The 23587-nt window shown below is 40.0% G+C and overlaps 1 protein-coding gene and 1 long non-coding RNA gene across 2 annotated transcripts in view; one reads left to right on the top strand and one right to left on the bottom strand.

The window, feature by feature from the left end:
• Positions 1–3721, bottom strand: part of LOC120537212 — a 69268-nt gene extending 65547 nt beyond the window's left edge. Inside the window, exons 1-2 of the long non-coding RNA XR_005635282.1 lie at positions 3645–3721; positions 1587–1701 (exon numbers count right to left, since the gene is read on the bottom strand). This is a non-coding gene — a long non-coding RNA (uncharacterized LOC120537212). The remainder of the gene's footprint in view (positions 1–1586; positions 1702–3644) is intronic.
• The window catches only part of lpar4 (lysophosphatidic acid receptor 4), a 125743-nt gene that overhangs the window by 18298 nt on the left and 83858 nt on the right, over positions 1–23587 (top strand). The window lies entirely within an intron of this gene.

Genomic DNA, 23587 nt, shown 5'->3' with positions numbered 1-23587 from the left:
TCTCTCCGTAGGGTATCTGCCTGCTTGTCAAAACTACTTGACGCAAATCCTTGGCCAAAGAAACACACTCACTGGTGCCTACTTTAAAGCCAGGCTTTCACTGCTGTGCCATGAATCGTATTTGAATGGCGGTCCATATCATGTGATATTAAATAACACAGCCTTTGTTCATGGAACTCCTTCTGCTGCAAACATTTAGTTTCTGTCTGCCATCACAGAGATGAAAAGAGCCCAGATTCTTTAGATGCGATAATCCATAGCAGTGCTGTCTTTATAACTTTGTGTGATCTTATCTTTTACCAAAAAGTACAGACTCCTCAACCTTAGTGAACTTTATACATTATTATGTGCTTCCACGCCAGACCTGGTTTCCAGTGGCCTCAACAGCCCTTATAGGCTACTTTTCTGACTGCACATTCTCTGAATCACAAGACCGTCGACATATGGTATGGTATGCCTTCATTCTCACAGGATAATATTTCTGCATTCCCTTATTGTAGGTTATGGTATTGAGTTTAATACAAATGCATGACCAATTCGTCGGTAATATAGCAGACACATTGCTCGCCACCAGAGGGCACGAGTGAGCGTAAATGGCATATGTCGATAATTCTAGAAAACAAGTGTGATTTTTTTTTTGCTCACCTTATACAATTTCTTGTATTAGGAATTTGTTAGATTTCGCATACCCCTTGGGGTCAGAGTGCAGGGTCAGTCATTGTACCGCACTCCTGGAGCAATTGCAGGTGAAGGGCCTTGCTCAAGGGCCCAGCAGAGTAGGATCTCTTTTGGCAGTGACGGGGATTCGAATCAGCAACCTTCAGGATACCAGTGCAGATCCTTAGCCTCAGAGCTACCACTCTGCCCTTAAATTCTAATGTATTAAAACAGTACTCACTTCAATTTATAAATTATTGTCTCTCTGATTACACTGTCAGGTAAATGTGTGCACTTGCAAGCAACTTGTTGATAACCAGCCTGGAAAGAAGAGAACTCTAAGAGGTGGCCACCTTTCTGTTTGCGAGGTCGCTTCTTCTGATGATATCACAGCAGGCATTTAGAAAGTTGTCCATGTAGACACAGAGGACCCATTTCAGTGTGCTCTGATGGCACTACAAAAATGAAATATGGGTGGACTATCTACTCCTCTCACTTAGTGGGCTGTCCACTGAAACAGCAATCACAAGCACTGAAACACCAAAAGCTCTCCATTCATAAAGTCCACCTAAAAGTTTGTAACTGCATAAACGAAATAAAACTACATGGGAGCGACTCAGTCACAGACAGAATGGCCCACAATGTTAAAAATATTTTATCCCTGATTGTGTTCAACATTTCCAAACAATTTCATTTTATGTTTTATATTTTGGTCACTTTAATATTTAAAAATGTATTAATGTATTCTTTTTTATCTCTGGATGATTATATTTGTGTATATGTCTTTATTTATTCCTACCAGAGTTGTATATTTACACGCTGTCTTGACGTGTTGTAATCTATCAATCATATAATGAGTTCTACACATGGACTGTAAAAGTTAGGGCCTTGTGGGCTTCAGGGTCTTAAAAAAGCTCAAGTATCCTTACCTCATTCACTTGTACGTTTGACACTAGGAAATCACTGAAATGCAGCTGGCAGTGTTCTCTGCATTCAAGACAATTGATGGTATCTGCCTGTCCATCCATCCATCCATTATCCAACCTGATAACAAAAAATAAATAAATACAATAAATTAACAGGCAAAAAGAAGAGCAGCAACCTGGAATACTTGTGTCCATTGTTTTATCAAAGCAGTCTGTTTTATTTCAAATTCTGTAAAATACACACACCTTCAGAGGTGATCGCTTATATAAAAAAGCACAATTTGAAACGAGATAAGCATGACAAATTATTTTGAATTTATACATTCTTAATTCACCCAGAAGTTCCTTCAGAGGAAATCGGAAATTTGCCATGCAATTAAAATGAAGCTGCAAAACTGCACCATGGCAAAAACAGCAAATGGTGTTTCCTGTAGAGTATTATTTAAAACACACCTCAGCTGTGTGCATCTGCATTTAATGAAAGATTTGGGCAAGGATGGCACTGCACAGACTCTGTGGAAACCTGGCAATTTGGATTTTTGTGATGCCAGAGTATCCTTAATTTTTAATTAGGATATAATTCTGGTGAAAGTATAAAACAGATCAAACCAATATAGATTTCACAGAAATGAAGTTCTTATATGTGCGAAAATATTACCAGAGTTTATCTAGCAACAGTACATTTTTGTTTTAAAAATCAGGACTTTAACTATTTTAACAACAACTCAAAATCCACTTCTGACAATCTGTAATTAGGATCTATCTATCTATCTATCAGTTTTTCTTTGTACTAGTCAAAGACAACACAAAATCAACTTACAACTTTGCATTTTAAACGAAAAAAATGAAAATCTCAACAGGATGTCTCTGTCAGTTCTTGTCATGCAGCTACTGTCCCCTTGCTTAAGCAAGGAAGTGACCTTTGCTAATGGGTGTGGAGTAAGGTCAGGATGATTCATTGTGCAAGCTCCTCCACAACAGCGAAAACAGATCTGACCTTCGGGTGATTTCTTGGAACCATTGAGCTAAGCCAGGTACATAGAAAATTTTTCTTGAGAAATGGAATAAAGGTAGCAGAGAATTAACAATGCTGAGCCAGTCCCATGTCAGGAAAAGCATTTGGTGATAAGAATCATACCGAAACCTCTACATGAGAAGCCTAGTAAAAAAAAAAGTAGGGACCCCATGTAAAAATGGGAAGAGCTATGGAAGAAGAAGATCCTCATAGTAAAAAAAAACAAAAACAAAACATATATAGGCTATAATTTAATTATTTAAATTATAGTTTTCTTTCAGAGCTACATCAGCAACAAACTGTTCCCCTCATCCAAGTCGTTTCCTTACAGCAGCTTTAATGACATTTAACAAGGAATTCGTTGCTTGTGCATTAGGAGTCTGTGTAAGTCATCAAAATCACACAAACAAGTTACAAATCAGTATACTACTTTAAGAAGAATACTTAGGACCAAACACACTAATCTATTATGAATTGCAGCAACAAAATATTTTACCTAATATTAGAGGAAATTAATATTTCTGCTCTGTATTTAAGTCATTTTGAGAAATGGTCATGAACACCTCCTTTCTTTGTAATAGATCTTTACGTTTTTCTCTGTTCTAATCTAATTTCGAAGAAACTGTCCTTCATTACTGAGGACTATGCCTCCAGGAATGTCAATAAAAAAGTAAAATCAAAGCACACACTACAGGTAACAAGTGTATTATGTAACATGCAATTCCACTGTCTGGACCTTTATATCAGTGTTTATATCTAAACAGATACAGAGTGCCCTCCATAATGTTTTGGACACAGACACATTTTTCCTTGATTTACCCCTCTTCTCCACAGTTTTAAGTTATAAATCAAACAATTCAGACATGGCTAAAGTGCACATTTCAGACTTTCCTTTAAGGGGATTTGCATATATTTCAGTCACAGTGTGTAGAAATGACAGCACTTTTTCTATATGGTCCCCTCATTTCAAGGCCCCATAATGTTTGGGTCAATTGGTGTCACAGGTGTGTTTCATGGCTTCATAAGATACCCAGACTTGCACTTACCCTTTGCAGATTGTAGTTACCATTGTTCATGAGGATAGGAGCTATGTCAGTGAAAGCCAAAGAAACCACAATGAGGCTGAAAAACAAGAATAAAACCATTAGACATATCAGTAAAATCCTAGGATTATCTAAATCAGCTGTCTGGAATATCATTAAGAAGAAACAATGCACTAGTGAGCTTAGTAATTGCAAAGGGACTGTTGGTCCCAGGAAGACCTCCACTGCTGATGACAGGAGAATCCTCACTATAGTTAAGAAAAAGACCCAAATGTGCCTGTTCAACAGGTCAGAAGCAATCTTCACGGGGTAGATGTGGATGTGTCAGAAACTACTATCTGCAGAAGACTTCATGAACAGAAATATGGCAACCACAATGCAAGATGCATAGCACTAGTTAGCCACAAAACCAGGATAACCACATTTCAGTTTGTGAAAAAGTATGTAAAAGAGCCTGAAGAATTCTGGAAAAGGTCTTGTGGAAAGATGTGACAAAGATGAACCTGTATGAGAGTGATGGCAACAGCAAAGTGTAAGGTCAGGTTGGGGGGCATGCACTGCTAAAGCACATTGCTGTACCCACCGCATGATGAAACAGCTTGGGATTCAAGCTGGCAAACCCCAGGCAGACACGTGGTCCAGTTCCTTCCTCCAGAAATGAGCCACTATCTGGTGGAGCCAGTTGTTACGTGGGCATCCTCTTGGCCTGGTTCTGCTGCTTGGGAAGTCAAAAATATAGACCCTGCGAGCCGGATCACCCTCTAAGAATTGTGCCACATGGCCATAGTGACTGACAATCCCTCACAATGCAGGTAATGTGCCTCATTTGGGACTTCTTGTGTAACCGCTCATTCGACACAAAGTCAAACCAGCAGTACCCAATTATTCTCCACAGAAACACAGTACCAAAGGAGCCTAGTCCTCATCTCAGGTCACTGGATAGCATCCACATCTCAAAACCATATAGCAAGACAGGAAGCACCAGGACTCTAAAGACTTGGACACCCTTGCTCTCCCAATCTGTCTAATGACTTCACAGGAAAAGTCACCATGAATGTTGATGCAGAGGTAAGTAAACCTCTCGACAAGGTCGACACTCTCTCCACAGACAGACACAATGCTAATGGCTGTGCCCAAGAGGTTGTTAAAGGCCTGGATCTTGGTTTTTATCCAAGACAGTCTCAAGCCCAGACAAGCACTGAACAGAAATAGGGACAATAAGTCCTGTTTTCCAGTCAGTTGGGATGATGCCCATCTTCCAAATGGAAGCAAAGATTGCTTGCAATGCCAGGAGGACAGCCTTACCACCAGCCTGGAGAAGTTCACCTCCGATACCACAGATCCCTGCAGCCTTCCCTGCCCTCTTCTGGTTCACCACCTGTGCAACCTTAGTGAGGCTGGGCAGTTCATAGCTAATTGAAGCCTCAACAACTATGGACCCAGAGCTGTCCAACATCCTAGCTGGAGGATCAGCTTTAAACAGCTGCTCAAAGTAGCCAGCCCAGAAGGTCACAACTGCAGTGTCATTCGCAAGGACCATTCCATTATGTAATGTGTGGAAACGAAAAAAGCCCACAATCCAAAGCATAACACTTCATTTGTTAAACATGGTTGTGTGGATGGTATGGCTTCGGCTTGCAAGACTGCCACAGGTAATTGCACACTTAACTTCATTGATGATGGAACTGCTGACCGCAGTGGCAGAATGAATTCTGATATGTATGGAGACATCTGCTCAAGTTCAGTAAATGCCTCCAAACCCAATGGACAGCACTTCATTCTACAATAAGAAAATCATCCAAACATAATACTAAGGCAACACAACAGTTTCTGAAAGCTAAAAAATGGAAAATTCTTGAATGGACAAGTCAGTTGCCCGATTTAAATCCAATTAAGCAGGCCTTCCATATGCTAAAGAGAAAATTTAACAGAACAAGCCCCGAAAACAAGCAGGAGCTAAAGATGGCTACATTAGAAGCTTGGTAGATCATCACCAGTGAAGATCCTCTGCATCTGTTGATGTCTTTCAATCAATGTTTTCAAGAAGTCATTGCAAGCAAGGGATATACGACAAGTCTTAAATATGATGGCTTTGATAGACTTGCCATTGCTGTCCCAAACATCATGGTGCTGTAAAATGGGGGGGCCATGTAGATAAAGTGTTGTTTGACTGAAATGTGTACAAATACCCTTAAATGAAAGTGTGCATTGTGCACTTTAACAATGTCTGAATTGTTTGATTTATAATTTTAAACTTTGGAGCAGAGAGCGAAATGAAGGAAACACTCTCTAAATCAGAATATGTGGAATATCTAAACCTTTGGATATGAAACACTATAGACAAAACATCTGAAAAAACAGTGTAATATATAAAGCCAAATCTGTGCTAGTTTGATGCACAGATCCACACCATTGATTCTATCATTTGTACAGTGGAGCATCATAGACTGTGTTTTGTTCTAATTTTTTCCCTTTGAGCAACTTACAGCTACCTCTAGGAGGAATTTTTAGGACTTGGCATAGATACGTGAAATTGCTTCCCATGATGGATTTAGTCAGTGAAAGTTTGGTTTGGGTCCAAAATTCAATTTATTTAATGACTGCACCTGCACTTTATAGCACCCCTGCTACAGTAGTTTACATATATAAACCAACTAATTGAAACCATTCTGTGTATCTCACAAAATGTAGATCCATGAATATGTCAGTCAGTATACCAAAACCAACATACACAATCTGGACATACTGTACATATGTAATGCAATACATATATCTAAACCAACATATTTGAAACTGTATTTACATAAGAGCCAGTTTATCCATCCATTTTCTAACCCACTGATGAAGTTCATGGTGGTAATACTCCAAAGTTTGCCCAAGCAGCAGTTGGCTCATGGTGAGAACTGAACCTTTTTGGATTGCCAGTCCATCTCAGGGTATACTGGTATGCAGACTTATTTAGAAATTAAGAATCACCAATTTACCTAACCTGAGGGGCTTTAGGAAGCTAGAGTTAAACCTGAACACCCGAAGAAATTGTTTCAGGTATATTCTACTTTATTCTAGATTAATATTCTCTATATATACAATTTTGATTTAAAATATATTTAATTTTGCATATATAGTATGCTGTACATTTCCATTCTTTCTATTACAGGGTGAGTTAATTTACAAAGATTTCTTTAGGATATTTGAAGGGTCAAGGGGTTTGTTTGCGTGCCAATCTGTAAAGTATTTCAAAATGAAAGGAGAACACTCTCATGATGACGAGAGAACTTCTGATAAAAAGTAGTCTCATTATGTCATTGCAGATACCCAAAAGGGGCTGACAGGAGGTCCTCAATTTAGATAAGTATGTATACAGTCATAAATAAACTTGTTTTTCATCGCCTCTAGGTAAGTGCTCTCCTACAATGTTATAATTAGGAAACTCTGTTAAGTGACCAAAAGTCACATGAAAAGGTACTGTTAAGCATCAGAGATTTACAAAATGTTATAGCCCTGTGACTGAGGACTAGCCTTGAATCTACGCTTTTGAGAGACATTAAATTTGCAGGTTCTGCACACAGGGCTGCTGTGAGTTGAAAGGAGCCCCCCACCCACTATGCAAGGAGTAGGCCTCTCTTCTGCTTTCATGAGGATTCTGTTGGGACATCCAAGTAGGTAGAACTGGGAGACTGTTCAGCATGCAATGAGTATATCTAGTGTATTATTGAGAAGGGTCTAGCTGCAGACTCCCAACAGCTCTGTAAGGATTTCAAAACTAGTGACTGAGCCAGAAGTTAACCAATGATCCCAAAGTGGTGAGGCAGTACTGCTAAATACTGCGATTCAAGAGCTCCGCTGAACAACCTATTGGATTTATGTTACATGCGTTACACAAATCAGTTTGTACTATAAGACACGCTAACTTGATAGTCATTCATGATTCAGATAACCATCCCACAATCCTAATCTTAAGGATGCTTTAGGAGAATGAAGTTCGAGGCATGCCATTAAAATATGTGTGTTGTTAAAGATGCAAGTGACTGGTCGTGTTGTGTCACATCACTGACGTATAGTGCCAAAGACAGTAAGCATCATCACTTCACTACGTGAAGCTCTAGAGGTCTATAGCTGGACTCTCCTGAAATTATCTGTGCCTTCATAAGAGTTAACTAAGCAGAACAGGGCCTGGAGTTATTTTGAGCTTATATGTGATATGAATGAACATCCCCTTTAAAATTAAGATAAAAGGACTGATTTGTCCATCGATTTTGTAAATCTGTTACTTTTTTATTTTTATCTCGGCTCGGGCTCACGGGAAACTAGGGTCTATGATATAGCTGCACACACAATATATGAAGAACAAACTCAAAACAGACTTTCATCCATGCTCCTTTATCCTGGACTGACTGAGAACTGCCCAATAAGAACATCAGACTTGTTTTCACAAGAACAGGCCATTGCTTGTCAACATGTATTTACCTGATTGCAAACCTTTTGGGAGCTTGAGGAAGCCAGAGTTCCTGTAATAGACACGCAAGGAGTTCAAAACTAGTGACTGAGCCAAAGCAGTGAGACAGCACTGCTAAATACTGCACCACAGTGTGACCATATGTTACAGCCATCAGAATGAAATAATCGGGGCAAATGCCTCTGTACATGAATACAAAGATATGAGGACTGTGGGTGAACTAAGTTAATACAGTGGAGCAAAATTCATAAGCAGATATCAAGCAACATACACTAACCTGTGGATATGTGAGGATGGTGGAACAGGAAATGGACTCCTTGGCAGTGCATCTTTGTGTGAAATATGTACGAATCCTTGTCTTTTATCACAAACTGATGAAATGTTATTTAGACACGAATGTGTTGTGTAAATAGTGAAGTTAATGGCCCAGAAAAAAATGTCTCTTAATATTAACAAATTAGTCAGGCTTTGAATGGTTTCCTGGAGATGTGCAGAATACATTTTCTAGTAACTGTTCAAAGGCTGCTTGATGTTTTCATCTTGCTTAATACCCATGACATGTACAATTCACAGTGCAAGAGGCCTGTAACTGAAATGCTGGTCTTCCTCACACTGACAGGCTGAAATGTGACCTTGGCAGACAAATGACATTAGCCAGCAGGTTTCACTTTGCAAAAGAAGGCTGTGTTGAAATAGTAGTTTGGAGGTACTTACAAATTCTTCTCGTTTTTTTTTTTGTTTGTTTTTTAAATTCTTGTTTTAAAACCAACGCAAAAAAGTGGTCAACTGGTTACTAAATGTTGTGCTTCTAATGATTTTGAACTTCCTGTATACTGACCAAAAATGTTCTCTTTACACAACAGTTAAGATAAGGTACCTTGAATTATAACTACTGCTGTGCAGTACAAGGCCTGTGACACACTGACCCAGCCATGTTCTCCTCCCATGAGAGGAGGCAACTGTCAACCTCTCCATAAACTCATGCATCCATCAGTTCTTCAGAGGGTAAGAAAACAGAAGGCAGCTTGATGTTTCAAAAGGCTAAGAAGCAGGCGCTAACAATGCTAACTCCAGAAGAGCCAGTCCCTCTGTAGATTCTCCCTGTTAAAAAACAGCTCTTTTGGCCTTGTTCACACGGGCGTTAAAATCGAGCGTTTTTGCGTTTAGCGTCCGGTGGCGCGATCAAGCGCTGAGTGTTTTCTACGTAGGAGTCAATGAGAGTGTTCACACTGGCTTTGGTGACGTCGTTTGTCCGCTCGCGTTTATACGGCATCAAAAAGCGTTGCATGCAGCTTTTTCTTGGCGTTCAAAACCCAGCGAAGCAAAAAACCGCTTCTAGTTCGTTTTCTCGCGTCTATTTTACGCCGGGAGGGTTTGGAGGGCATTTCAGTGCATAACACCGGTGTAAGCGCACACTCGACTACTGTTTCCTTACCTCAAAGTGACAAGTAGTCTCTCTTCGGGGCTAACACCAAGTCGCATATTGGTTGATCGGCGTGCAGTGTGGCATTGCACCAGCTGCAGCAGACAATCAAAAGTGCAAACCGACATCCGACAGTAATTAAAAAACTTGCGCGGAAATTTCGCATTTCTTCATAAAGCACAAAAAAACTTCCTTTAACCCGACGTTGTGCAGTCAGAGGATGAACCCAGTAGCGGCGGTGATTTTTTCTCTCCCTACGTCGCCGTATTACGAGTATTTTAAAACAAGAAGATTAATATCTAACATAGCAAAATGGTCCATATTGAAAGGAGGCACCTCAAATAAAACGACAAGGGCTTTCATATCCAGTTCCCGACACTGCCTCCACAGGTTAACACACAAACTACAATTTGGGCTGCAGGCTGGCGTTAGACAGAGACAAACGAACGCCGGTGTAGAAGTCAATCGATCGCCACCACAACATGCAACATAAACATCTAGGACGTTCAGAGCAAGTTCGTTAATCCAAAAACTTAACGCCCGTGTGAACAAGGCCTTTACTTGGTAATTCTAAATTAGCCCACCATGAATGACAGTAGGTGTGAGCATGCACTGCGACTGACATACACTCACACTCAGAGTTGCAGGGGATCTATCTATCTATCTATCTATCTACAGTATCTATCTACAGTATCTATCTATCTATCTGTCTGTCTGTCTGTCTGTCACACAAAAACTCACAAACTCCTGGGCCTTAGGACTCAATTGACAGTTCATGCCATGCCACACATAACATGACCCATGAAATGGATGTACAGGGTAACTCATCCACAAACATGGGGCTTCAGGTCCTTCTCACAGCAAGCAATGACACGGCTACAAGATCAATGATGGAAAGAGTACGAAGCAAAAACAAAACAGTAAAGTGAAAAGTACTCAGATCTGGCCTGAGTCCATAAATGTGGAATATTTGACCACTTTTAAATTGGTTGGGTAAACTTTTACATGTCACGGTGAGTCATGGTGAGTCCTGTGGCATTTGTTTAGCCTAAACTTCTAATTTCAGACGCTGTTTTAATGTTGAGCTGCTTTCATTAGATACATTTGGATGGAGTGAAAAGGACAGGAGAGGGACTGGAGCTGAGAGAATGGTAAAAGAGTGAGCACATTTCAATCTCAAATGTCTTATCCTGTCATTGAAATACTGACTGAGTGTATCCATGTCACTGCTTAGGGAGATAAGTTACGTCACCCTAAATAATGTTTTTTAAAACTCAGGAACAATAATGATTCACTCTGTACTAATATTCTAATGAATGAATCATTCTGACTCTAGAGTACTGTCGACTTAACGCAGGGGCCATCGGAATGAACAAACTTCAATTAGCATGTGGGCTTTGTAGACACAACAAGCTGTACTTGCTCTATTTGAATGTCAAAGCCTACAAATGTAAACTGCAGTACAACTAGGCAGATCTGACCACATCTGACTGCCACATACAAGTCTGGGATTATAAGCAGTAATCTTATTCAAGCCAGAAGTTCATATGTGTGTTTGGGGGGTTGTTGTTTGTTTGTTATACATATTTTGTAAAGTATGGATTTCATCACAAACATTGTACTGTATGTATAATTAGAATGTGACAAATCAAATATGATAGATACAGTATATGCCTGAAAGGAAAAGAAACATGTTGAGCTCTCATGACAAGGAAGCACATTGCACAGGCTGACTGATCATTTCCATCACAAGCACCAAAATGCAGCAGAAAGTCACACACAAACAAACAATTGGAGGTGGGGGGGCATCCTCTGCCACGTTATTGGGCTTCAGGTCTGTCACATAGCACATCTGTCAAAAGAGCCATGGTGACATGTGATGGTAGTGCAGGACTTTGCAGCAACCTCAGCAGAATGACCTGGGGTGTTGCATTTCATGAGAGGTACATGCACCACCTTTCTCTGAGGACCAGAGGGTCAAGTGTTTATTAGAATGATAACAGACAGGCTCAGGAAATGGCTTGATAGACAAATATTGGAAAACAGTGGTATACAGGCAAAGAGAAGTACACTGGGAGCCTGCTATCCTTCATTTTTTAAACTCAAAAGATTGGCAATGGGGTCCTGTCTTTTAAAGGACAAAGATAACAACACAGAAGGATTATAGTTGGCCATTTTTGTGAATAATCTTGTTAGCTTTGGGTGCAAATTAGGTTATTTCCACCTACTTCCTCAGACATTGAAGAGTGACCCTCATGTTCTTCGACATAATATTTTAGTATGAAAACTGTTAAACAAAATGTTTGGAAAAAAATTGGTTGCAAAATTTCATGGAACAGTTTTTCAATCCGGGGAGTCTTCTGAATTATAATAGTACAAGTGTGATAGAGTGGGAGTGAACTCATGTGTGTGAATGAGAGTTTTGCAGGTAAACTACCCACTCCAATAGGAAAAGGACAATAAAACTTTTGTCATTTAGCTCTGTGAGGGACCATTTGTGTACATTAAGCAATGCTCTGTTTTCACAACATTATATGACATTTTCAAAGCAAGTTAATTCAATTCAGCGCCCACTCGGATATAAACCCAAACTCGCAAAATGGCCATTTTGGAATCATTAGTTAACACATCTGAGAAGAAAAAAAAAGCAGCCAACAGAGAGGACATGCAGACTTTCCACAGACAAAACCCAGGATTCTAATCTAGGATACTGGATGTATGAAGCATACCATGCAGCCCATTAGAACACATGATACAGTGATGTATACACGGAAACCACTAAGTTAAAAAGGTAGCCATGGCACGTATTAGAGATTCCGGGATATCCCACTGTCTTTAAGAAGCAAACAGTGTTGATTTTCAGATATTTCACAGCACAGCTTGAAAGATTTTCCTGAAATGACCAGTTAGTGACAGTCGCAATGACATGAATAAGTCATTTGTGTATATAAATTGCACTTATCTGTCATGTTGAGTACTTCATAGAATGGCACATAATGCCTCTGGCAGCTTGTGTTGTGGATTGCACTACACTCTTAGACATCATGGTTGATTTCTTTGTCTTCCACACACCATAACAATGCTTTCCCCAATAGATTGATAAATGAATGCATCACACCTTAACACCTGCCAAAATATGTACATTTTTCATAAAAGAAAATAATCTTGTTATATCGCACAGCACACCAAATGGTTTAAGACCACTCTGAAAACATTTTTTCATTTAAGAAGTGAGTTGCCCCTGCAAGAGATTTAACCCTGGACCTTACACAACGTGCCACTGATCTGCTAACAGATGCCTCCATTGCTTAAGAAACAGATTAGGTCGAAAGCATAAAAGGAAGCGTGAAATGAAACATGCCGTCTGTTTCAAAAATTTACTTTTTTATTTGCTCAATAATACATATCTTGAGATTATTTAATGATTGTGCATGAGTATAAAGCAAGCTTCTTAAAATGAATTTCAGTTAAAATTCTGGAACCCTCTTGAACTCTTAGAAGAGAGAAAGAATTTAGCTGACTGCTTTAACACCACCACACTTGTCTCTCCCAAGTCTCTGTTGTCATTATCAGAGTGGAAACATCAGCCTTGTTTGTCAGTTTAAGATGACCTTTTGCTTACTTATGATGCACTTCCTGTGTTTGGTGTGAACCCCTGTCTGCTCTGTTCCTTTGCACCTTGGTTACACACGTCTCTATGACCTCGCTGTGTCTTTAGCTCATTATGGTGCTGCTACAGAGAATAACAAAGTCCACATCTGAAAGGGTTACATGTCACTCAATAATTCATTAACAAAGACATTATTTAAAACCTCTTAAATATTCTATATAGTTACAGCTAAAAACTTTCAGGAAATCTTTTTTTGTACTGAGGGAAATGCTTTTGTAGTGCTATTGATCAGGCCATGATGCTAAATTGTGGCCGCATAATGTAGTGACTTGTCATTGTTGTTTCCTAAATTCCACTGCTTTACTTTCTAGTTACAATTTCAGCCTTTAACTAAGCAAATTCAAGCTATTGGTTGTGGACGATGGCCGCTGGGCTTTGATCGGGAGAGCTACTGCATCTGCTTGCTCTTAGAATGCTCAGGAAGGAGTTGTGAGGTCTGTCAGTCCTTCATTTTATGCCAGGTGGTCTATTGGTATCCTACATTATTATTCCTCAGGAGTGTGTGCCACTCACATGTGCACTTCTTAGCTTCTTCTCTTCTATAAGTATAGTATTATGTAAAGTTGCATTTATGTTTGTTTTTTTTTAATGCCTAACTGAATTAGTGTGTTAGTTCTGTGGTTTGTGGTTTTTCTATGGTGAATACGCCCTGGAAGAAGGGCAACATATGCAATAAAAAGATTGCATTACTGTTGATCTGTGTTACTTGACTGTATATACTCTGTCTCTACCATGTCCCAGAATTAATTTCCTGTTGTTCAAGGTTTGAAGCTGTCAAATATAACTGAAAATATTTCCTTACCAGAAGTCTATCTGTTTGCCTGTCCACATTTTAGTTAACATTACCATACTTAAATACTTGTATTATACCTACGGGAAGCAAGACACAAGGGCAATGTTTGCTTTTTCAATGAATCCCTGTTTGATGGCTCTAAGCTATGATGGAATTGCTACTTAGTTAATATTTTAGGTGGGCTATAACTTCTAGAAAATGTTTATGCAACCATTTGGCATTACCTGGAGTTCTGTCTTAAGTGCTCCTACAGTCTGATCTTCTATTACGTTACAAAATTATAGACAAGCACAATCTGCTTAAGCTAATAACACAAAAACAACTGCACCACATTTTGTCAGTACCGAATAAATCATTATATGTTACTTACCTCATGTAGTTTGTAGTAATGACTGAGAAAAATGTGTAATCTCCATTCAAGCAGAACCAAAATAACAAGTGTCTTATTGAATAGTTTGTCTAAGGTGGCCAATGCTGGACAATAACAAACAATAGCAAAATGTCCATGAAATATCTAACTCGTGTTGCATAGCAGACATGTCAAATCATCTAGTTGTATGCTCCCAACATTCAATACACATGTATTTTCACTAAAATATAGTTAAATATTGTGAACTAATCCTGTCTGATGTGACCAAGCATTTCAACTGAAGGTCTGCTTCCCCCTCATTCATTTGTCACATGTCCAGCCTAGTAACAGCTGTATTCATTGGCTAACATTGTGTGTCACATGATATGAACAGTGCAAATTTCACAAGTGAAGATTAAGAGTTAAAGAAAAGTGGGAGAAAAGAGGAAGGGAATATCTCTCATACTTGTGCATGTCCGAGATGTGTTAACAAGCAGAAGATCAGATCACCCATACAGGTTCACAGCTTGCCACCAAGTAATTCTGAGGTACTGTAGTTGTGGATATCTTTATATTATAAAAGAAAATCTTGAGACAAGACTATTGCCAACAGATTTTTTCAAGTTCCGCGAGACAAGACTATTGACAAGATATTTTTTCAAGTCCTGTCCTTCTCTCAACCATTTCAGGTTCATGGTCCTCTCACCTCTCATTCGTGTGAATGCTTTTGTCAGACACAGTTCCTGGGCTCTCAGCTCCTATACATTTTTTATGATTAAATTGGCAAATTGGTTTAATGTGTATCAATGGACTATGCTGAAACAGTTGTTAGTGATGTTGCGGAAGATGAAAACATCAACTTATGATATCTCGTAGAATATCTACTATAGCCGTTAACACTGTCTGGTCTTCCACCACTCGAATTACTGTTGAAAGAAGGATCTATCATAATGTTATTGTGTAATAGATGTATGAGTGATGGGCTATGCAATAGGACAAGATCAGTAGTATTGAAAATTGGTCGAACAATTCTGACGTAAAATTTTAACAGGTGACAAGAAAGGTAATGCAGTACATCTTCTGCGGATAACATTAGACACCAAAGGAGATCTTAAAATGCCATTCGTATTAAAAGCGTTTACAGTTTCCCATTAGAATAGCTATTGCTATGACAATTAACAAATCACAGGGACAAACATTCAAAAAGTCGATTTATTTATTAAAGAGAAAGAAATGATATTCACTCACGGGCAGTTGTCACGATGTAACTCCAAACACAGAATCAAAATTCAATGCAATATTGACGAAAAGTTAATTCCAAATATTGTTTTTACTGATGTTTTACAGGAAAAGTGTAATTTTAAAAAGTATTTGCGTGTTAATTTCAAAGTCAAACAGAATGAAAATGTATAATGCAATGAATACCTCTAACGCAACATGAAACATAATTTTCTTTCAATTTATTTCATTTTACTATTTTTTACTATGGTTAATTACTCACTGTAATGTAAAATAGTTAGGTCTATTATGCATATGTAACAATTCCCCTGGAAACAACAATCTTTTTAAATTGTAGATTTGCTTCCCCATACGCGAGCGGCAGAGCTAGCGGATTGGCGGGTTGACGAGCAAAGCGAAAAGCGGGCAGAGCCTGCTAGTGAATATAAATGTAAAGATGTGAGTGGGCCTACAATTCAAATGCTCATTCGCATCTGAGTGTATCATGTCTTTGTTTATGACAGAGTTTTCTGGAAGTGGTTTATTTACCTTTTTTGGTTCAAATGTATGCATTTGGGACATTGTGAGCATATGGCAGGATGACTTGATGTGTAGATTATTTGACAAGAGTAGCATGAGGTGTTTTCATGGAAGTGTTTGATATTGTTTGCTGTTGTTGAAAGCCTGACTATTGTATTAGAAACTTTTTTGTCCCTGTTCTGCATGGAAACATGAGATTACATTTTTTTCTTGGCCATCACTGCAAACTACATGGGGTAGGTAACAAACTGTATATAAAATACCATTTTTGGGTGGAGTATTTCTTTAAACTAGTGTCTTTTGTTTGTATGGCAGAGGACCTCTAAGCCATGTAAATTGGGAGTGCAAAAGGGCATTATATTTTTAAATGTGTTATTATTATTAATCCATTCATCAGTATAGCTGTCAGTTTATCTAGTCATCTAACCCATAATCCATCAGTTTTCATTTATCAATGAGACTTTACAGTCATTAAAACATTCATCCACATGTCCATCTGCCTGTCCATCCATCCATCTCTGGTGGCCAGTAGGGTTCACCACTGAGCCTCAAACCCCAGACACAACTACACAAGGACAGTTCCTGGTTCAATCAGAGGTTATTTTTATTGGCAAAGAGCGCTTTAGTAGTACACAATTTGTTCCTTTCTAATTCTTTCCAATCCTATCATTTTCTTTTTTTCTTTTCTTTTTCATTCTCCTCAGGTGAGTGTTGTTCAGCATCTCTCCCAACTCCAACTCCCTGAGCCAAGTGGAGGCCTTTCTTTTAACTCCAGGCCTGGAAGAACATAATCAATTGCCTCCAGGAAGCACTTCCAGGTCAGGCAGGAACACAGCAGTCCTTGTCCCATCATTATTATCCAGAGAAAATCCCCCAGTTGGCTCCCACAAAACCTGAGAGAGTAGGCCCATGAGACCAAAATTCCCATGCTGCCCTCCAGGCATCTATAATGGAGCTTGCCAAACAGGAGGCTGCCATCCACTGTACAAGAGGACACTCTGCGCATAGCCCACTATGCTATCCCAAGTCCATCTCAGGTGTCACTCAGTGGTTGTTAGGATGCCAGCCCCATTATAGCCACTGTAATGTCATTCCACATCCAGGTCAGAAAGGAGATATTATCATTCCCTCCCTGATCTTCTGTTACCAAGTACTCCTGGCTAGGTAAGGGAGTGGGGGTCCATACCATCTGAGGCACTGATTCTTCCCTTACACCATCCATCAGCTTATGTGTCTGCCCACCCATAAAATCATCCATTCATTTTCAAACACATTCATTCCACTGTCCATATTCTTATCTACATAATGCAATCTGGGGTAACATATCCATATATATAATTCACTAAGCAGCCGACTTTGGCACGCAAGACAGAGACCGTGGGATATGCACGACAGAGCCACACCCGCCAACTCACAGATCCACACCCACCAACTCTAAGACCATGGGATACGCATGACAGAGCCCCGCCTGCCAACTCTAACCCTCCTCCCGCGTCATGGGATACGCACGACAGAGCCCTGCCCGCCAAGTCTAACCTTCCCCCCGCGTCCACCATTGCTCTCGAGGCATGCTGACTGCCTGTTCATGTGCCCGCATGCAACACCTCACCAAACACAGCCTCAGTCGCTTTCGTCTCTGCTACAGTCCACATGCACCTCTGAGCCACATTGACTTTTCATTGTTATTTTCGGTTCCAGCTGCTTTTCTATATACTAAGTCAACCATGGCATGCAGGACAGAGACCATGGGGTAGGGATACGCACAACAGAGCCCCGCCGGCCAACTCTAACCCTCCTCCCGCGTCATGGGATACGCATGACAGAGCCCCGCCCACCAAGTCTAACTCTCCTTCCACATCCTACCTCGCAAACTGTTTTATAGGCTGCATACAGCGATTCCCATCTGCGACAAACATGCTTCTTCTTAGATGGTCCTGCAGGAACAGGGAAAACCTTTGTCTACAAAAACCTGATTCATACCATACTAAGAGCATAGTGTTTTTGTTGGCTTGCCTGCCTTCCCGCCTGCCTGACTGTTACCAGCATTCACCGAAATGTACTGGAGTATAAAACTATTGCAGCTGCCACCTCACAAACTGTCCTTATTCCCCGGATTTCCCTGACCCCATCAGATTCATATTTGCCTTTTACTTTTACACACAGACAATTTCCTGTTAGATTGGCCTTTACAATGACAATTAATAAGGCACAGGGCCAAACTTTCAAAAAGATATGCCTGTATCTGCCAAAACCAGTTTTCAGTCACGGACAATTGTATGTTGCTCTCTCCAGAGTTCCATCTTTTCATTCACTCACAGTCGTATCCTCAGACCCACCCCATTTGGACAACTGTGTCTTTCAGGAAGTGTTCACTCATCAATAAATAATTATGCGGCGTATGCTGCGCCGCGGGTTGGCTAGTTCTGTTTAATTCATCAACAGATATCTTGTCCCATGCTGGCTATGTGCAAGATGATTTCTTTAGCATGAGATTTCAAAGCACTGTGTGTATAAAAGCACCCGTTGGAGAGATGATATGTGAACCCTGAGAAGCAAAGAAAGAAAGAAATATGGAACATATGCTCGGATTCTTATTAAAATTCTTAACATAGGGTTCTTGCTTAAAAGTCATTACTTAGTATATAATATTGAAAACATATATCTTTTTGTGAGTAAAATATGATAAAACTTATTGTGAATCTAGATATCCCAATCTGTTCTCAAAGGAAATTCTTCTTAAACATTTAGGTTTACTGCTAATTTAGAGAACTCTTACACAGTTCTCTCAGACTCTGTGCAGATAAGATAGCCCTTGTGTTATGGCTACTGGACTGATATAATAAAGCTGTGGAGGTCTTTTCTTGCCTGCTGCATTACACCACATTATGGGACAAGATGCTTTTTATATGTATTCAAGCAGAGCCTTGACCTACCATTACTGACGTCAAAATGTTGCCTGCCCCCAGTCAAATATTAGGGTCATTCTGCTATGCCGGCTTTGTTCTTTCCATAATGTTTGACTGTTTTACAGTAAATGGAAAACTCATAAAAACTTGTACAAGGTCAAAACTGGGTAACCTGACTGGAGAAAGAGTACCACATAATCAATGTTGTTATCTGATCTTTACTATAAAGAAGGGCCAAATATCCTCTTTACAATAAATTCAAAGTGTTTTAATGTTAAAAGGCACTGTGGGAACAAAACGGTCCAAACAAAGATCTTTTTTTTTTTTTTTAAAACAAAAAGTCTTCTGAAATTCACATTGCCTACTGCCTAGTCAGGTTTATTATTGAAAGAAATATGAAAATATGCGAGAAGTAACTGACATTTACAGCATTGTTTATGAGAGCCAAGCATAACACAAAATGGTGGCAGAAGCTCGAACGACACAGTTATTGCACTTTTCCATTCACAACAGCAACAAAGCCAGTCCTGGTTAGTGTTTTATTGCCACTACCTTTTATTTCAACAACTACCCATGAAAACACACTTGCACCTGATTTAAGTGTATAACCTGATCTGATGGGAAAGCCATTATCAAGGCAGTGGTGGCTTTTGGGTCAACAATTTGTTTCATTCTGAGTCAAGATTGGGCATCAGTTGGACACTCGTTTTGGAATTCTGAATTCATTTTCTTTTGTGAATCTAGATGTTAGCAGGTTGGATAATGGATGGATGGATGGATAGATATCCCAACAACAACAACGTATGTGGAGTCATACGTGGACTGGACCCTAAACAATCTACAGCTAATTGCGTTTTAAATGGATGATATTCTTAGACATTTTTGAAAAATGTAACTTACTGAATATATGAAAGAAATTAATAGAATGAACAATGCAAAAAAGCACAGGAGGGAAAGAAATAACAGCTAAAACAAAAAATTAAGGAGTAAAAAAACTAGCACCACAGAAATTTGACCACACTATACCTTAGATATCCATTATAAATCATCTGTTGCCAATTTTTAGTACATACCATCAGTTCAGATACAGAGCATTGCTGCACCCACCATGCGACAAAACAGCTCAGGGTCCTGGTTGGCGACCCCCCCAGGGTTCTAGTCCCACCCTCCAGAAATTACCATTTATTGGCCGCAGCCAGGTGTTACATGGTTGTCCCCTTGGTCTGGTCCAGCCGCATAGGTCCTCAACAATGAGGATAGCGTGAGTCGAATCATCCTTGGGGAATCATCCCGCATGGCCGTAGTGCCATAACTGATGCTCCCTGACAATGCAGGTAATGTACCTCCATTCGGGACTCCATGAGCAACCTCTCATTCAACACCAAGTCAAACCAGCTGTACTCAAGGATTCTCTGAAGAGACACTGTACTAACGGAGGCCAGTCTTCATCTCAGATCACTGGATAGCATCCATGTCTCACAACCATATAGCAAGACAGGAAGCACTAGAACTCTAAAGACTTGGACCTTCGCCACACACACCTTTTCAGAGACCACATGCCTCTAAACCCCCATGCACTCCCAATCCATCTACTGACTTCATAGGAAGAGTCAGCAGAGATGTGAATGTCACTGCCGAGGAAAGTAAACCTCTTGAGAGGTTTACATACAGTGCCCTCCATAATGTTTGGGAGAAAGACACATTTTACCTTGCTTTAGTCCTCCGCTCTACAGCTTAAAATAACAAATCTAACAATTCAGATTAAAGTGCACATTGCAGACTTTCATTTAAGGGTATTTGCATACATTCGGTCACAGCATGTAGAAATGACAACACTTTTTATACATGGGCCCTCCATTTCAGGGTACCATAATGTTGTCACACAGCAATGGCAGGTCTAGTAAAGCAGCCATATTTAGTTGCATATCTCCTATATGCAATGACTGCTTAAAGTCTGTCATTCATAGACATCTCCAGGTACTGAAGATCTTCTCTGGTGATTCTTTATAATAAAGAACCACATAAATAGTTAAATAAATACACACATACAAACACACTATGGTCTGAACCCACACCAGAATGCCTAAAGAGAAAGAAGACTTCTGACTTCACTGCCCCAATCCCAGTCTGTCATTATTCAGGTGTATTGCTGTTGGTATAAAGATGCCCCAGTAGTGTTTCTTGACACACTTTTCCTGATTGATTTGTTGGCAGAAATTCCTCCATGTGAGTGTGTCAGAGAGAGGATGTGTAGCAGTGTTCACAATGACACTTAGTTTTGTTTTTATCCTCTCTTTTGCAACAACTTCCAGGGGGTCCACAGTACATCTCATAACAGAGCCTGCTCTTTTAATTAGGTTGTTGATTCGGTGGGCCTCTCTTGAAGTGATGCTACTAGACCAGGACACTACAGCCGAGTAGATCACACTGGCCATCACAGAGCTATAGAAGATGTAAAGGATGTCACTTCACACAATACAGTCTCATAAGGAAAAAGAACCTGCTCTGCCCTTCTTACATAGTTCCTCTGTGTTCCAATACCAGTCCAACATGTCATTGATGTGGACCCCCAAGTACATGTAGTAATGCACTCACTACCCATCCTCTCCTTGAACAGTGACAAACATGCAGGTTCTATGGTGTGGTGAAAGTCAATAACCACTCCTTTGGTTTGCTGATGTGAAGATTCAGACATTTCTATTTGCAGCAAGAAACAAACTTCTCCACCTGAATCCTGTATTCTGTCTCATCCCCCATAAGTACAGAATCATCTGACAATTTCTGCAAGCGACATGACCTTGAGTTATATTTTTAATCAGAGGTGTACAGAGTGTAGAGAAAAGGAGACAGGACTGTCCCTTGTGGTGCTCCAGTGTTTCTCACTGCCGTATCAGAAACACAGTCCTTGATTCTCACAAAATTCGGTCTGTCAGACAGATAGTCCATTATCCTGGACACCATAGGCTCATCTACCTGCATATCTCTGAGTGTGCCACTGGAGAAATCAAAAAATGTAATCCTAACAGTGCTACCAGCTTTGTCCAGTTGAGAATAAGCCTTAAGAAGCAGAAAGACACTGTAATTATAATCTCTGTCTGATAGGCAAACTGCAGTGGGTCAATGTGATTTATCATGAAAGGACTCGTATATTCCAGGAACAGCCTCTCAAAGATCTTCATTTTGTGAGATGTAAGTGCCACTGGTCTTTGTTCATTACGTTAAGAGGCTCCTGCTTTCTTTGGAAAACGAACAATGCAGGATGTTTTCCACAGCAGTGGCACTTTCTGAGGCCTTAGGGACAGACTGAACAGGTGACAGAGGACACCACAAAGTTGGTCAGTACAGAACTGACTCTATCTGGTCCTGCAGCTTTTCCTGTGTGTAGCTTCCACAGTTGTATCCTTACTTAGTCTTCAGTTATGGCCAGTCCACACTGACGGAAAGATGTAGATGCATCACTGGCCATTCCAGTTAACATGATATGTATTTTTGATGTAGAAGGGATGGTGTGGGGTGACAGGTCATTGGAAGAATGTGGCAGATTTGAATGCTCTCTTTTACTCATTCAGGAGACCTTTTAGCTCCTTAGTAAACCAGGGCTTGATGTTTGGAAAGCAACACACTGCCTTTGAGGGCACCACTGTGTCGACACAGAAGTTAATATACTCTGTGATTCAGTGACTGGGTCCCTCTATATTGTCCCCTAGTGACTCTCACATCATTTCCCAGTCTGTCATTTGGAAGCAGTCATTCAGAGCCATTTCAGCTTCCTGTCTCCATATTCTCACTATCCTGGTGGTAACAGGCTTGTAGCTAGCAATAGATGAATCTGGTTGTGGTCAAATCTGCCCAAAGGTTCCAGTAGTTTACACTTAAAGGCATATTTATCATTTAAATAGAGCAGGTCTAAGTAGTTCTTTCCTTAAGTGGAACATTACACAAACTGATAGAAATTTAGTTCCTTATAGATCCTTCCAAAGTCACACAGTTGAAGTCAGCACATATTAGAACTGCAGGGTCAGAATGAGTCACTGTTAAAGTGTTAGTGACAGAATGAATCATTTTTGTTGCTGAGTCCCCATTTCCAAAGGGAGGGGATTGACCCTGTAGTTAGGATATCGCAGGTTGGATAATGGATGGATGGAATATAAACATTAATAAGGATGAGGTAATTTATCTCCCTGGGCAAATAATGTATATGAATTCTGAGAGCCAGCATTTCAATGTCTTAATTAAGACCAGAAGGTTGGCAGCATGCGCTGATAGTGTGTTGCCTCACCCACCACACAACGAACCATCTGGAATGTGCAGTCAAATAATGGTGTTAGCCAAAATACCCCTAGTACAGGTACACAATGAGACATTTCAAGGTAAAGTTGTTATGCTCATATGTTGCATGGTGATTAGTGCTTGCAAGTAAGAACCTCATTGTACTCCATAAACACGACAATAACGTCCCTATAGAAAAATGGTTGGAAGTAGGTCATAAGTCTGGTTCTGCCCCGTTGTTTACTTGTGTGTTTGGATAAATTATGTGACCCTGTAGTTAGCATATAGCAGGTTGGATAATGGATGGATATTATAATATGCA

Source organism: Polypterus senegalus, chromosome 10 (genome assembly GCF_016835505.1).
Source record: "Polypterus senegalus isolate Bchr_013 chromosome 10, ASM1683550v1, whole genome shotgun sequence".
Taxonomy (NCBI): Eukaryota; Metazoa; Chordata; class Cladistia; order Polypteriformes; family Polypteridae; genus Polypterus; species Polypterus senegalus.
The sequence above is the reverse complement of the archived record's forward strand: the minus strand, read 5'-3'. Positions and strand labels throughout refer to the sequence as shown.